Raw genomic sequence first — 16,755 nt, 5'->3', positions numbered from 1 at the left:
GGCCTCTTGCATTGAGAGTCCTTCCTCCACCTTTCGCGTCTTCCTACGGATCTTGTATGCTGTTTACCTTCACTCCTGCTTGGACCCTGCCTTGTTGCTTGCTCCACCCTGCTGCCTCCAGCCATAGCCTTCCAGGCTCCCTGCCTCAGAGCCCTGCTCCTCTGGGCTCTCCACACTGCAGCTGATCACGCTCTGCTGCCTTCCAGCCTCCGCCCTTGCTTTGCCGGGCTCTCCACATTGCAGCCGATCACGCTCTGCTGCCTTCCAGCCTCCGCCCTTGCTTTGCCTGGCTCTCCACATTGCAGCCGATCACGCTCTTCTGCCTTCCAGCCTCCGCCCTTGCTTTGCCTGGCTCTCCACATTGCAGCCGATCACGCTCTGCTGCCTTCCAGCCTCCGCCCTTGCCTTGCCAGGCTCTCCACATTGCAGCCGATCACGCTCTGCTGCCTTCCAGCCTCCGCCCTTGCCTTGCCGGGCTCTCCACATTGCAGCCAATCACGCTCTGCTGCCTTCCAGCCTCCGCCCTTGCCCTGCGGGCTCTCTACATTGCAGCAGATCACGCTCTGCTGCCTTCCAGCCTCAGCCCTTGTCCTCTGGGCCTTCCTACTTGGCAGCTTATCACCCTCCGCTGCTTACTACCTACCTTTTCCGCTGGGTTCTCGGCCTAGCAGCCCTCTACAGTCCTCCGCTACCTTCTACGTTCAGCGGCCCTGCCCTTCAGGGTTCACTCCATACTGCCCGGCCCTTCTGGGATCCTTGCTGTGCAGTCTGCTTTACTCTTCTGCCCTAAGCCCTTTTCCTCTGGGCTCTCTACCTTACAGTCCTACTCCTGTGGGCTTACTCATTGCCTTCCTGCTCCTCATTGCCTTCCTGCTCCTCTGAGCTCTCAACCTTGTTCCTTACTGTCCTCTGCTATCCTTTCCTGTTACACGACTTTCCCTCCTTCTGCGAGTTTGCTATCACCTCCTTTCCTGGATTTGTCTGTAGTATCTTCTCTTGTGCTGTTTGTAGACCCTTTTGTACAGAGCTTGTCTGTTGGTTCCCATCAGTCAACCTCTGCCCCTTCCCTTGTCTCGTTTTTACATTAAAGACACCCATAGCTGCTGTTCCAAGTCATGAGCAAACAGCGTGGGCCTCTGTTATAGCAAACTGTGCAGAAGGCTAGAGTATTTCCAAGGTTCGTGGAATACTCTTTTTGCTATATCTGCATATACCCCAAGAGGGTATTCATTCTGTATCCTTTCTCTTGCTACTCTTGCCTACTCTTCGTTCTCTTTCCTTTCTGCTGTGTGTGTTCTTATCTGTCCACTTTATTTGGCACAACCACCCCAAACCATTTCTGGGTGTCCTGTGCCACTCTTAATAGAGTGCCATCCTTGACAGAATGCAAGAGCAAAAAATGTCTTGTGCCATAGGCCGGAAAAGCACACACAGACCAAAGATGCTTTCCTTTCGAGTTAAGAAATCTTTGCATAAACCTATGGTTTCCCTAAAGACAGCAAACAAGAAACTCAGTCTAAAGGACAGTCTCGCCTTAGTAAACAAAGATTTACAAGCACGGTACTATACTCACTGGCTAGCTGACCCTTCTTCCATGTACAATTATTATGACATTTGCGACTATGATCCGCAGTCCTTATCTGTTGCAGAGCTACAGCAAGAGAATTAATTCTTACAGATCTTGTTAGACCAAACAGTAAAATACTCTCCTGCGTCTTCTGACCAGCCTTCTAACACCGCAACAGCTAAGGATATATCACTCATTGTGAGAGAATCTAAACCAGAATACGCTGTTGCCAGAGTGATATGCGCAAGATCAGCTTGGCAAGCTCCCCAGAATGCTGAATACCCTTATTTGACAGGACAAGGCAGTCAGTATCCTGAGGTTTGTGCATCTGGTCCTGGGTACAAAAGACCTATACTAACCATCGGTTGTATTAATGCTTCCACTGTATCTACCAACTACAATAACCCTAAGGTCAGTCTTCCCAGTGCTACAACCGAATTTTCTGCCACACCAGCTTCTGAAGCTTTAGATCAAACTAATGATACTTACCTGCTACACGAACAACTTCTACGCCTTAAAAAAGAGACCAAAGACCTCTATGATGACTTTGTTTATCTACAATATAAGAATCTTATGAAGGGACACAAGTTACCAGACCATCTGACACTATGTCCAACACCTGACATCTTATCTTTAGAGATCGACATGATAAGGCCTGGGATCGTCACGCAGAAAAGTATACAGACTTATACCAAGCAGATGGAAGACCTAAATATAGCATAGGTATCCCTTCTAAAGACTGACACAGCTCTTTCACCTTCCAGCCACAGTAACTCAAGTTGTTGTACTGACAGAAAAGAATTAACTCCTCCGGTGGGTCAAATCACTCACACAGCCATAACACCACAAAACAAGGGTGGTCTTCGGATTGGAGATTCCTCTGAGTCAAAGGATGGTTTCGCCCTCACCCTTGCCTATTGTCCAGTACTCTCACTTACAACCTCTGAAATGACAACGGCAGCTGAGGAGACTGGCGCAGTTCACACCCAGCATGAGTTGGCAAGCAGGGCTTGTCAAAGTGTGGCTGTGCTATCAGACAACACTCTTGAGCAATCAACATCTTGAGTTTCTTCAATACCCTCTGAATCGCCAGTGGTTGTGGTACCCGATCTACCAGTAGTTGCAACACCTGAACTGTCTGTAGCTGTTACAGCACCCGAACTTCCAACTGCAATTCATGATCTTCCTGCTACGGTGGTTCTTAAACTCCCTGTCACATTTGAGACTCCTGAAGTCCCTGCTGCAAATTTTGAGGTTGCTATAGCTACTGTGATTCCTGAAGCTACTGCTAATTCTGATGCTTCCGATGCCCAGATTTCTACTTCCTTCGCAGCTGTGCTCGCTGCAGCAGAATCCCCTGCTACACAACCTGATCCCGCAGCACCTTCTCTTCCTGATCCTACACCCGCCATGCTAACTGTTGCAAAGTCAGCGAAGGGTTTTCCTGTTAAGACGATTGCTCCAGTTGTTCCTGCTGGTGTATCTATAGCACTAAGACTGTCAGACTCTACTCTACCAGTCTCAGCTGTGTTCCAGCCCGCTGGCTCTCTCATGACACCCACACACCCAGTCGCTAGAGCATCGATACTCTCTACAGCCATTCAAGATCGCAACGCTGCTGTAACCTCTGAACTGTCTACTAATAATGGGGAAACCGCCGCTGTGACTCCTGAACTCTCTGCGGCTAGCCCTAACGTTGTCATTGCTGCTCCGGATGTCTTGGAAACCCTTCCTAAAGCTACCAACTCTGCTGTACCTATGGCTCCACTTTCCAGCATCATACTGTTGCCTGTCAAAGCAAAATCTATCATGGAGCCTGCAGCAGTTTTTCGCAGCTCCTCTCTTCATGCACACACAGTTGGCGTTTGTGATCCAAAGACTTCGTCTTTTCTGATTTCTACATCTAAAGTTCAGAACATTGGTACTGTCTTCGTCATTCAAGACTCTCACCTTGTAACCCGTTTCTGGTGCTTCATGATGTGCCTTTTTGGATTAAGACTCTGGTACGATGTGACAGACATTCTTCCTCTAGGTCGGTCTTCAGGGAGCCTGGAGAGGGGCCTGGAGAGGGGCATACTGTCATGCTTGCGCCATGGGCGCATCCATTTACGCTCAATATGGACTATTTGCTTATCATTTATTTACAACAGACTCCAACAAACTATGTATACCACAATGCACCTGGCTACAAACATCGATTCCTGGCTGTTCCTATTTGTCATCAAAGGAACTACACCCCCCAGAAGCCCTAGGAACTTGCCCTGCTTCCACCAGCCCAGGAACAGAAAGGGAGGTGGCCGATTGCCTGCAGGTGTGCTTAGCCAGGTGCAACCAATTAGCCTGCCTCTGTGCTGGGCTAGGCAGTATAAAAGGCTGCTGCCTGCAGCTGCTGCCTGCAGCTGCTCGGCCTCTTGCATTGAGAGTCCTTCCTCCACCTTTCGCGTCTTCCTACGGATCTTGTATGCTGTTTACCTTCACTCCTGCTTGGACCCTGCCTTGTTGCTTGCTCCACCCTGCTGCCTCCAGCCATAGCCTTCCAGGCTCCCTGCCTCAGAGCCCTGCTCCTCTGGGCTCTCCACACTGCAGCTGATCACGCTCTGCTGCCTTCCAGCCTCCGCCCTTGCTTTGCCTGGCTCTCCACATTGCAGCCGATCACGCTCTGTGTTAGGGAGAATTCTCTGTTTGGGCTGAATTTCCCTACCTAGTGAGTCCCCCAGCAGCTTTGCTGGATTTCTGGGGTTTCTTTTTTTCTCCTGCCAAGAGTGAGACTCTTTTACCCTCACTCTTGGACATGTTGAAGTGTGTTTTCTTGATTAAACCTTGTGTTGAATGGGCTATGGGGTCCTTTACTCCATAGGGCCTCATGTATTTTTGTGATGTGGGTTACACAGCACCCTCTGTGCCGTGACCCAGGGGTGTCCTAGGGACTCCCCAACATAGACTCCATACCCTGGGACTGACTACTGTCTCCCAGGGCATGTAAAGTCACCAAAGACTTTGCTAGTCTTGAATCCTGAACAGAACCAGTACAAACCATCATATTGTGGACGTACTGGCTGGGGCAATTCGATTGCCCCAGGGTCTGTTAGTCGAGGGGGCACGTCTCCGTCCCCCCTGATCGAGTTTTGGCTGGTGGCAGTGGAAACTACTTTTTATATTCGACCGCGAATATTTCCCTATGGGATTTCCCATTGTTTTAGGCTAACACATTTAATTATTTATTTACGGTAGCCTTAAACATACCGCCGGTTTATATATTTATTATTATAACTCCGGTTGGGACTCTTTGCCAAAACTTGATTCTAAAATGGCGTTGGCGTTCGCCTCTGTAACTCTGACCCAAAGTGGAGCCCTTTGTTCCACTTTTGGCGGGCTTCTCCACAGAAGCCCTCCAAAGTGGTGCCACTCTGTCTGGGGTACTTAGGAGGGGTGGAGGGGGATTTAGGCACCCTGGACTGAGTTACCTTGGTAACTCAAGTCGCACTCCGTCCTGATTGGCCCAAGTGGTGAGCCGGCCGGCTCACCACTTAGCATGTTTGAGTGACAGCTAGGCTGGGTGAATGGGGGTTTGCTGCATAAAAGCAGGGCTTTGGGGACTGGAACTTCAGAAGTCGCCACAGGACCAAGAATCCGACGAGGGAAGAGCTGAGCCGACCTGCTTCGACGACGCCACCCGGTGGAGCCCTGCGGAACCGTCTCACCACCTTTCCCGACGACCGAGGAGAACTCTTAACGGAGTGGCTCCTTCCCTTGACTGGTGGGGACAACCAGTTTGCACCTTCTTTCCGCTTCTCGAGGTATCTCGTGGCCGCCTTGCCCGTGCCAAGCACCCCGGCAACCGGAATACCACACTTTTACCCCTAACCGCGAAAGTCGGTACAACCCTTTAACCGGAGGACTCCGCGGCTGGTTTCTTCCCGGGCAGTGCAACGACCTTCTTCTTCTGCTCTTCAGCGAGAACTTCTTCTCCCCTGACCGACGTCGAGCCTTGCTGCCACTGCCTGGAACAACTGCCACCGCCGGAGGATCCTTTCCGCTTAAGGTACCGTGTTCCGCCTGGCTTCCCTTGCCACCGACTGTACGGGGTAGTTTTAGCCCCCGGCTTTCGAACCTGGGAGTGCCTGGGACACCCTGGCTAAACTTTCTAAGCCACTCTAAACTCTTTCTAACTCTTTGCAAGACTTTGAATCCCTACTAACAGTGTGATCTTGGGCACATTTTCGCTCCGGCTACTCTAAGAGTGGGCCCTGCCTAGTGACTTTTGCTCACCTGTGACTTTGTACTTCTTTGAGCCTATTGCAAGTGTTCTGGACCTTAGAGTGGTGTGTTTAACCTATTTCTGTTTCTTTTATCCCTTTCTTAAACCTACTAGAGTGTCATCTAACGTTAAGCACTCACCTCTGTTCGAATTATGTGGTGTTAACCTAGAGTTGTCTAGATAGGAGTAAGGGTTGAAACTGCTTTCATTATAACTGTGTTTGAAGAGTTTTTACTATATTTTTGCTAGAGTGATTTCAACTTATGTGTGTTTAATAAATAAATAACTATATACTTTTGAAACCAAGCTCTGGTCAGTGTTTGCTTGTGCTATTGTATTTGAGTACCTATGGTGTATACTTTACATACTGCCTAACTCTTCTTGAGGGAAGTCTGACTGCTCAGCCACAGCTACCAAGTAAATCTGGGTGGTGCAGACTGCTACCAAGTGGGTTTACTGCTATACCTGTAGTCTTAAATCTTTTGCAGTGTTCCCCAAGGGAACTGCACAGGTTTCTGCCTAACACTCTGCTGCCTTCCAGCCTCCGCCCTTGCTTTGCCGGGCTCTCCACATTGCAGCCGATCACGCTCTGCTGCCTTCCAGCCTCCGCCCTTGCTTTGCCTGGCTCTCCACATTGCAGCCGATCACGCTCTGCTGCCTTCCAGCCTCCGCCCTTGCTTTGCCTGGCTCTCCACATTGCAGCCGATCACGCTCTGCTGCCTTCCAGCCTCCGCCCTTGCCTTGCCAGGCTCTCCACATTGCAGCCGATCACGCTCTGCTGCCTTCCAGCCTCCGCCCTTGCCTTGCCGGGCTCTCCACATTGCAGCCGATCACGCTCTGCTGCCTTCCAGCCTCCGCCCCTTGCCCTGCGGGCTCTCTACATTGCAGCAGATCACGCTCTGCTGCCTTCCAGCCTCAGCCCTTGTCCTCTGGGCCTTCCTACTTGGCAGCTTATCACCCTCCGCTGCTTACTACCTACCTTTTCCGCTGGGTTCTCGGCCTAGCAGCCCTCTACAGTCCTCCGCTACCTTCTACGTTCAGCGGCCCTGCCCTTCAGGGTTCACTCCATACTGCCCGGCCCTTCTGGGATCCTTGCTGTGCAGTCTGCTTTACTCTTCTGCCCTAAGCCCTTTTCCTCTGGGCTCTCTACCTTACAGTCCTACTCCTGTGGGCTTACTCATTGCCTTCCTGCTCCTCATTGCCTTCCTGCTCCTCTGAGCTCTCAACCTTGTTCCTTACTGTCCTCTGCTATCCTTTCCTGTTACACGACTTTCCCTCCTTCTGCGAGTTTGCTATCACCTCCTTTCCTGGATTTGTCTGTAGTATCTTCTCTTGTGCTGTTTGTAGACCCTTTTGTACAGAGCTTGTCTGTTGGTTCCCATCAGTCAACCTCTGCCCCTTCCCTTGTCTCGTTTTTACATTACAGACACCCATAGCTGCTGTTCCAAGTCATGAGCAAACAGCGTGGGCCTCTGTTATAGCAAACTGTGCAGAAGGCTAGAGTATTTCCAAGGTTCGTGGAATACTCTTTTCCTATATCTGCATACACCCCAAGAGGGTATTCATGCTGTATCCTTTCTCTTGCTACTCTTGCCTACTCTTCGTTCTCTTTCCTTTCTGCTGTGTGTGTTCTTATCTGTCCACTTTATTTGGCACAACCACCCCAAACCATTTCTGGGTGTCCTGTGCCACTCTTAATAGAGTGCCATCCTTGACAGAAACGACCAAGCCCGACAAGCGTAGAGGTCCGCTTGCCGAGCTTGAAAACAAACTCTTTGACCTCGCATTTCATCATGCCAATGGTCCTCGTGGATCCGAGACAGCCTCGGCGGTTGCATGCTATAAAGGCATACATCGACAGTGGAGCTATCGGAAACTATGTTGATCGTGAATTGGCCTCCAGGATTAATCTCCCTCTCCGTCCGAAAACCAACAAGGATGTCATTACCACAGTTGATGGAACCGAAATTGCCTCAGGGCCGGTAACACATTCTACTACAGAAATGACACTAGTGGGTCAGGATGGACATCGGGAAGCTATTGTGTTTGACGTAATCAAGGCCCCACAGTTTCAAGTAATTCTAGGAATTCCTTGGTTAGAAACACATAATCCTCGAAATGACTGGCGAGCAAGGAGAATAACCTTTCCTGATTGTACACAAACTTGCTATCCAAGAAATCCAAACATGGGCCTGGCCACAGTAACCTCCGCCACAATACAACTGCTGCCCGAGTACCAAGAATTCCAAGACGTTTTCCAAAAAGAGCAGGCCAACACGTTACCTCCCCACCGGTCGTACGATTGTCAAATCGATCTGGTACCCAATGCTCAACTGCCTTGTAGTAGGATCTATGCCCTTACTGAACCTGAGAATCTTCATTTGCGACAGTATTTAGATCAGTACCTTGCCAATGGTTTTATTCGCCCGTCAAAGTCTCCTGTTTCCTCAGCTCTGTTCTTCGTGCCAAAAAAAGAAGGCGACCTTAGAACCTGTATTGATTACCGCGCCCTAAATCAAATAACGATTAAGAATCGTTATCCTCTGCCCCTGATCCCAGAACTTCTCGACCAGGTAAAAGATGCTTGTATATACACCAAGTTAGATCTTCGGGGAGCTTATCACCTGGTGCGTGTAAAAGAAGGCGACGAATGGAAGACTGCTTTCCGCACCAAATATGGACTCTTCGAATACCAGGTGATGCCTTTCGGATTATGCAACGCACCTGCTGCCTTTCAATACTTTATGAATGATGTTCTTCGGGAACTTATCGATGTTTGTGTCATCGTATATATCGACGACATTCTGGTGTACTCCTCTTCGGAATCCGATCACAGAAAACATGTCAAGGCAGCTCTTGAGAAATTGCGCCAGCACAAACTGTTTGCAAAACTCAAAAAATTTGTTTTTCATGCCACAGAAGTCGAGTTTCTTGGATTCATCCTGACACCAAAGGGAGTCCGAATGGACGCCATCCTCAAATGGCCGTCTCCTAGCTCTGTGAAGGGTGTTCAGAGCATGCTTGGTTTTGCCAATTTTTATCGAAGATTTATCCCAGAATTTTCTCGGGTGGTTCAACCCATCACTGCACTCTTACGGAAAAATAAACGCTTCGAATGGACTAATGAGGCAGAACAGGCCTTTCAAGAACTAAAAACTAAATTCACCTCTGCACCTGTACTGAAACATCCGCGCCCAGATCTCCCTTACATTGTTGAAACCGACGCATCCAGCTTAGCCATGGGAGCTGTCCTGTCTCAAAGGGATCCTGTAACTAACCAATTGCACCCTGTAGCCTTTTGGTCCAGAAAATTCTCGGCTCCTGAAGTTAATTATGCAATCGCCGACAAGGAGTTATTAGCTATTAAGTCCGCCTTCAAGGCTTGGCGTCATTACCTTCTCAGCGCAAGACACACCATCATAGTGATTACAGATCACAGAAATTTGCAATATTTAAAAACGGCCAAACCTCAATCATCACGTCAACTCCGATGGGCTTTATTCTTTGCGGAGTTTGATTTTGTAATCACATACCGCCCTGGCTGCAAGAATGGCAAAGCGGACGCTTTATCCCGGATTGGGATGGGAGAAACAAATTCAAGCTTAGAACCAGTACCGATTATACCTGAACAGAGAATTTTGGGGTTGACCTCTTTACAAACTATTGAGGACATTCAAACTAGAGTTTAACAACTTTTAGACCCTACAGCCTTGCAAGAATGGAGTCAAAAGGGTTCACACTTTTCCGTCAATAATGATCTACCCTACTTCCAGGGGCGATTATTTCTGCCTCATAAGGAATTGCAAGAACTCGTTATTGCCCATTATCATGATACATTAATGGAAGGACATCCTGGTATTGCTAAAACAGAAGAAAAGATCAAAAGGCAATTCTGGTGGCCCTCCTGGCGAAAGGATATAAAATCCTTTGTGATGTCCTGCGGAGTTTGCGCCCAAAATAAAGGTCAAAAGAAAAGACCAGTCGGCCTTTTACAACCCTTGGACATCCCACCGGCACCTTGGCACACCTTGTCGCTGGACTTTATTACAGACCTGCCTCCTTGCTATGGATACAACACTATCCTGGTGATTGTGGACCTCTTCTCCAAAATGGCCCATTTTATCCCATTAAAGGGGTTACCTTCAGCCTCCATCCTGGCCAAGGAATTTCTTGAGAATGTCGTTCGTTTACATGGTTTTCCATCCATACTGGTCTCTGATCGAGGAAGCCAATTTATTTCCCATTTTTGGAGAAAGTGTTGTCAACTGGCACAAATCGATGTACGACTATCCACTAGTCACCACCCCCAGACCGATGGTCAAACCGAGAGAACAAACCAGACCCTTGAACAGTATCTTCGGTGTATGTTGCACCAATCTGAATGTAATTGGAAAGACATTCTTTGGATCGCAGAATCTGCATATAACAATTCTGTACATTCTGGAACGGGACAAACCCCTTTTTATACCTTACTCGAGCCTTCAAAGAAGCAACGACTCATTTACAGCAAGCCAAGAAAAAGTAAAAAGAAAATGCTGATTTACATCGTAGAGAAGCACCTCCGTACCAAATAGGGGACCAAGTGTGGCTAGCGACTAGACCTTTACCACTCAAAGGACCGCAAACTTTCAATCCAAGATATGTAGGGCCCTACCCAATCAAAGCTATAATCAACCCGGTGGCCTTCAAACTCGATCTACCAGCTAACATGTGAATCCATCCCGTTTTTCACGTATCACTGTTGAAACCAGTACAACCTGGATCCAGACTAATTAAACCACCAGAACCAATTCAAGTAGATGGGGAGCTGGAATTCGAAGTTAAAGACATATTAGATTCCAAGGTGTCAAAGTCAAAACTCTTCTATTTAATTGATTGGAAAGGATATGGGCCTCAGGAAAGGTCTTGGGAACCAAGCGACCAGGTACATGCACCTCGGTTAATACAGAAATTCCACCGGAAATTCCCAAACAAACCGAAACCTCCGGAGAGAACAACCTTGGGAGGGGCCTTGGGAGGGGGTACTGTCATGATGCCTACCCCCAAGGAGCCAGACCGGGCCCAGCAACCCCAGAGGCAGACATCATGTTCCCGAGGGAAGTCCCAGCGGCCCCAGGTAGGGGCCCTTTGGACTCAGTCCTGGCGCCTTTGGCGCCAGGCTCATGTTGGACAACAGTCCAGGCGCCATAGGCGCCAGGCTCATAAAGGATGACTTTGTGTTAAGAAGTGCTTGGTGTGAACTTACCTGATGCAGACCGTGCTGCAACATCCAGGCCACCTAGAGGCCTGAATGGGACTATTTTACCTATGGGACTACTTTACCACACGGGTGTGGCCAGAGGAAGAATACATACCTTAGAGGAAGAATACATTCCTGGAACTACTTTGAAGGCTATTTAAGCCACACCCAAGCAGCAACTCACGCTTCGCGTTGTTCTGCACCTAGCAGCTGGACGCTCACCGTGTCTGCTCCTGCTCCGGACTCCAGCCACGCCTGACAGCATCCTGGAACACCTGTAAAGGGAGAAGAGAGGAGAACAGGAGAAAGAAGAGACATTACCTGCTTAATCCGCATTCCAGAGTCATCTCGCCGACGATCCTAAAGGGAAGACATTCCTTTTTAAAAGCACATCGCATAGCTCGTTGCAGCGCAGCATTCCACTCACCTTTACTAGGCGCCTTCTTGCCCATCAGCGACCATCTGGATCTTCCGCCGCATTTCAGCGCCTAAAGGAGAAAAAGACAAGAACAAAGGTGAGCTAGGGAAGAGAATAAGAAAGGCTTAATTTCCACCATAAGACTTACCTGTTGGGTCAATCCCTCTTCACTTCGGGTCGGCGCCGTTTCTTCGGCATTTCCGAACCCCGGCCCCTAAGGGGAAAAAGACATTAGCATTAGTGAGCGAATGCAAGGACATTAGCGGAACGCTCATCAAAGACTTACCTGATATTTATTGGGACATCTCTTCTCACTTCGGGGCGGCGCTGTATCTTCGGCATTTCCGAATCCCGGCCCCTAAGGGGAAAAAGACACAAGCATTAGTGCATTAATGCAAGAACACTAGAGGAACCACTCATCAAAAACTCACCAGAATTTTCCTTCGACGGTTCCATTCCCTAACTCGGAATCTTCATTCAGCACCTGAAATAGAGAAAACAGACAATGGTTATTTAAAGCTTGAACTTGCAACAGAATTCTTACGATACCTTACCGGAAAAGTCAAGCGAACTTGAACTCTCACCAATCCGAGATCCAGTGAAGTAACTGGATAACAACGCGCCCCTGCATCAGAAGCAGGATGGAGAGCTCGTCCTTTCAGACCCTACGGTGAGACTTCACGGGGAATCGCAGAAGGGTTTCGTGGAGGGTGAGAAGGGGAGTTGGAGGCCTACGCATTATCCCGCAGATTGTTAATACTCCCTTTTCACACACAGAAGGATATTTCTACGAGCCAGACAAGCCAGATTTGGGGGTCCGGTCCATTCCATCCTCCGAGTCCTGCGCATCACCCTAGAAGAGGCCACAGCAATCCAAACCAGGCCAGCGCCTCCGTGGGAGTCAGGTGAGCATTACAGCCTTAAGAGCGGAAACAGACGTATCCTTCGTCGTCCGTCTTAGGCTATCAGTGGAAATGATCCTTGCCAGGCTCTCGACAACTAGGTTGTCTGTCGAGGGTACCTCCGGCGTCGCCGTTACCGGCGTCGCTTGCTCTACGCCGACGGGCACTCTCTGGCGGTGCACGTCGTCTGGTGGTTTAGTGGTAGCACCCTTATCAGGGGTTAGCCCAGTTGCTGGTCGTATATGCAGTTGCGAGGGGGGCTTCAGACTCTTACGGTCTGAGGAGGCAGCCGGTAGGACCTGCGTCTCCGTTGGCGCTAACGCCCTCTTCGTCTTCGACGAGGAAGAGCCATGGGTTATGTGTTTATGGGAGTGTTTTCTGTGAGCGTCCTTGTCGCCGAGGTGTTCATCCCCATAAGCAGGGCATGAGCCGAGCTTGTCGGGGCTGAGGACGGACGACGAGGAGCGTGAACGCTCCTTAGAGAGGTCTACGACTTCCAAAATGGACGTCGTGTTGTCACATTCCTCGTCACTTTCGGCGGCAGAGGGTGATGAGTCAGACCTAGACATGGCGTAGGCCGCCCACCTTTTGACCCTACGGTCTTTTTAAAGTCTTCGGCTTAAGTAGCTGACAGGCCGCACAGCCGTCTTCTTTGTGGTCGAGAGGCAAGCAACGGTTACACCGTTTATGCTGGTCTTTCCAGGTAAACTTGCCCTTACAACGCAGGCAAAACCTAAAGGGTGTCCTCTCCATAGCTGAGGAACAGATCGCATGTGACAACAACCCCGAGGGAAAAGGAGGGGAAAGGGAAAGGCATTCTCAAAGAGAAACAATGTCCCACGACCCCACTCTGCCTACTGTATTTGGCCGTCGAGGCCAGGCCACGTGTTCGGCGAACGCGAACAACCTCTTCCGTCGAAGGCACCGCAGTCGGAGATCTTGATCGGCGGTGAACAGCTTTGCAGCTACGACGACGAGGGAGGGGTGAAGAAATGAATAATTAAGGGCGACCAAAGGTTGAGTAAAGTTTTTGCAATGTCTTTCGAGGAGCTCTGCGTATAGGCGACCAATATCTGGGCGGAAAAAAACAATCTGAGGGACCTCGACGCGTGAGGGATTGTGGGTACACTGCAAGTCACTATAGGGATAGTGTTAGACACGCCTTGTCGACGTCCCCTTTTCGACTACGAAAAACAAAATGCAATACTCCACAGTGACCACTGGATGTCGGACTATGCACACCATGTGATTCTAAGCAGATTAACAAACATCAGAAATTACAATTACATGTTAGGAGCACAGGAAATGGTAGCAGTGTTAGTTAAGGAGAGTGGTCTTGAGTTTATTGCGGAAGACAGATGGAATTTTCAGCTCTGAGGGTGGCAGGGAGTGAGTTCCATAGTTTTGGCGCAATGTAAGAAAACAGCAATAAACCAGCTTCAACAGAGGAAAAACCCTGGGGCCCAATTGATTTCCAATGGAGTCCTGGAAGCGTGTTTGCCAGGAGGTGGTGATGGCATTGGGAGCAATGTTCACTGAAAGACTGCAAGTGGGGAGGCTTTGAGCAGACCTCAGACAGGCAATGATCGTGGTCATTCACAAAAAGGAGAAGCCCCCAGACCAATGCAGCACCTATAGCCCAATCTCGCTGATAAACGGGGAAGCCAAGATATTAGTGAAATTGTTAGCAAACAGGATAATGAAGGTGATGGGGGACTTGGCTCATTTTGACCACTGTGGGTTTCTCCCCAGCAGGGCAACCAGACATAAGAAGGGTAAATGGTGCCTTGAGCATGTCCACGCAATTGACAGGGCTACATGCAACCATGAACCTCGATTTGGAGAAAGCCTTCGATTTGGTGCGGTGGACCCATCTCTTGGCAGTCGTGAAGCAATTTGGGTATCAGCCCTAAATTTATTAGCTGGGTGAAACTTATATACACAACCGAAAGCCAGGGTAAGGGTCAACGGGTGGGTACACCTCTGGGTCCTTCCCACTTCAGGGGGGTAAGAGACAGGGGTGCACCCTCTCCCCATTGTGGATTTTAGTAGGCATGGAACCGCTGGCAGCAGCTGTAAGGTCAGATCCTAGTATAGTGGGCTTCCGTTTGCCAAGGCCAGGCGAGGACCGCGTCTCGTTATACGCAATGTTTTGATTTACTTGGGTAACCCCAAAATCACTGGCGCAGTGGTGATGGAGGTGCTCGGGAGGTTTGGCAGCTTCAGTGGGCTCCGTATATACAGGGACAAGTCTGAACGTATGCCGGTGATGGGACGGAAGGAGACCATACCAGACAATTGCCCCTCCTGATAGCTCAAGATTAGATTAAGTAACTGGGAATCCGAATATGCACGGACAAATCTACCTGCTTGCAGAATAATCTGGACCCAGTGCTTGAGGGACTGAAAGGCGACATCAGGCACTGGGTGACCCTGCCAATTTCAATGATGGGCAGGGGGAATTTATTCAAGATGCTGTCGTTACTTAGACTGCTATATGTCCTTCAGAACGCCCCTGTACCAATAACTGGTAAGCTGTTTCTTACTATAGAAAATGTGCAAAGGGTAATCATCTTGGGCAGATCCATGCCAAGGATCATGCTTGGTACCCTGCCCAGGTCGGTATGGGAGTGCGAGTTGGGATTCCCAGACATTAAGAAATATTACTGGCCTCGCATCTCATGGCAATGAATGAATGAATGGATCTTTGGGGATCGAGAGCTGACGCATGTTAGACTAGAGAGAGAAGAAATGGGCATTCACCCTCCGTTACAGGTGTTATACGACCACCAACATAGACACCAACTGACTCAGCCTGGATTCTGTATCCTGGAAACACAAAGGGCGGTACTCAAGAAAATGGGATGGGGGGGGGACTGTGACGCTTGCTGCACCACTGTGGGAAAATGTGGATCTGCCAGAGGTGTATAAAATGGGCCGCCAGAGTTGAGGGTACAGGCACAGGATTAGGAAATTGCAACGTGTCCTGGTTCAAAACCAGGTAGCCTCGTTCCAACACCTAGTGGAGAATTATGGTTTAGCCGAAAGAGAGATATATTTATATGAGACTGCAACACGCCATGGCGCTAGAACACAGGGACAACTGGGACATCCCTGAACGCTCTCCCATAGACGCTGACCTACTAGAGGGGGAAATCACAGGGACAGAAATGACTATGCTCTATCAGGTTATAAGGAATTTCTCCTCTAAATCTTTACTCAGATTGAAAGGGAAATGGGAAGCAAATTTAAGAGCACTGGAAGAAGAGGATTGGGTAGAGGCCCTAAGCTCACCCAGGGACGCGGGCACCTCATGCAGACTATGCCTGATACAGTGCAAAATCAAATCCTACACCAGATATATTATACCAGGGTCTGGCTACATTGCATAGGGAGGGCGTCTGTCCCGATGTGCATTAGACGTATGAATACAACTGGGAGCTTTATGCACACGATATGGGAATGAGAGGTCATACAGCCCTTCTGGCAGTTGATTAAGGATGCTCTCTCTAGATCCCTGGGGGCCCCATTGCGTGACAGACTGCCCGTAGTTAGGACTTTTGCATGTTTGGGGTGACACATGATTTACATCTATAGATAGATGTCTCATTAAAACGGCCCTGATAGGTAAACGAGATAATGCATCCGGTTGGGGTAGACCCACTGCACCGACCATACAAAGATGGAAGGAGGTGATGTTGCACGGTACTACGCCGGAGCAGAGGGTATATAGAGACAGGGGGGGGGCAGAAACATGACAAAACCTGGGGGCGATAGCTGGACTTAAACTTAACTACGGGGCCATGTTAATGTGGATGTGGGACTACAAAGGGTTCACACACGATTATAGGGCTCAGGGATTTAATGGTACAGTGGTGGAAGAAGTGCACTAATGGTTGGGAGTGACAGGGAGAAAGAATTGGGGATTTGGGTTGTGGGAATGGATTTGTATCGCACTGATTGTGGATTCGTTAATTGTAATGTTTTTACTTGTTTTGTTGATAAAAATCAATAAAAATATTATAAAAAACAAAAAAGAAAGTTACTAAGGTGATTGAATACAATTCTTTTCAACACCTAAGAGTAGTGAGGAAGAAGTGACCGGTCGAATGTTGGTTGTCAGGATGGATCAGCACCTTGGTTTTTCAGGAGAGGGACGACCATGGCCATTTTGAAAGAAGAGCAAAAGCAGGCAGAGTCAAAGTACAGGTTAAAAAGATTAGGATGGTGAGAAGCCACTATAGGGGCAATGGGTTTGACAAGCTGAGGCACAAAATGATATGGTGGGGCACAGCAGGGGTTAGCCTTTATCAGCAGTGCAAGGACTTTCTCAGTTTTCATATGACTAAAGTGTGTGATAAAAGGAAGTGA

Source organism: Ambystoma mexicanum, chromosome 1q (genome assembly GCF_040938575.1).
Source record: "Ambystoma mexicanum isolate Mex_15411 chromosome 1q, UKY_AmexF1_1, whole genome shotgun sequence".
NCBI lineage: Eukaryota > Metazoa > Chordata > Amphibia > Caudata > Ambystomatidae > Ambystoma > Ambystoma mexicanum.
The sequence above is the reverse complement of the archived record's forward strand: the minus strand, read 5'-3'. Positions refer to the sequence as shown.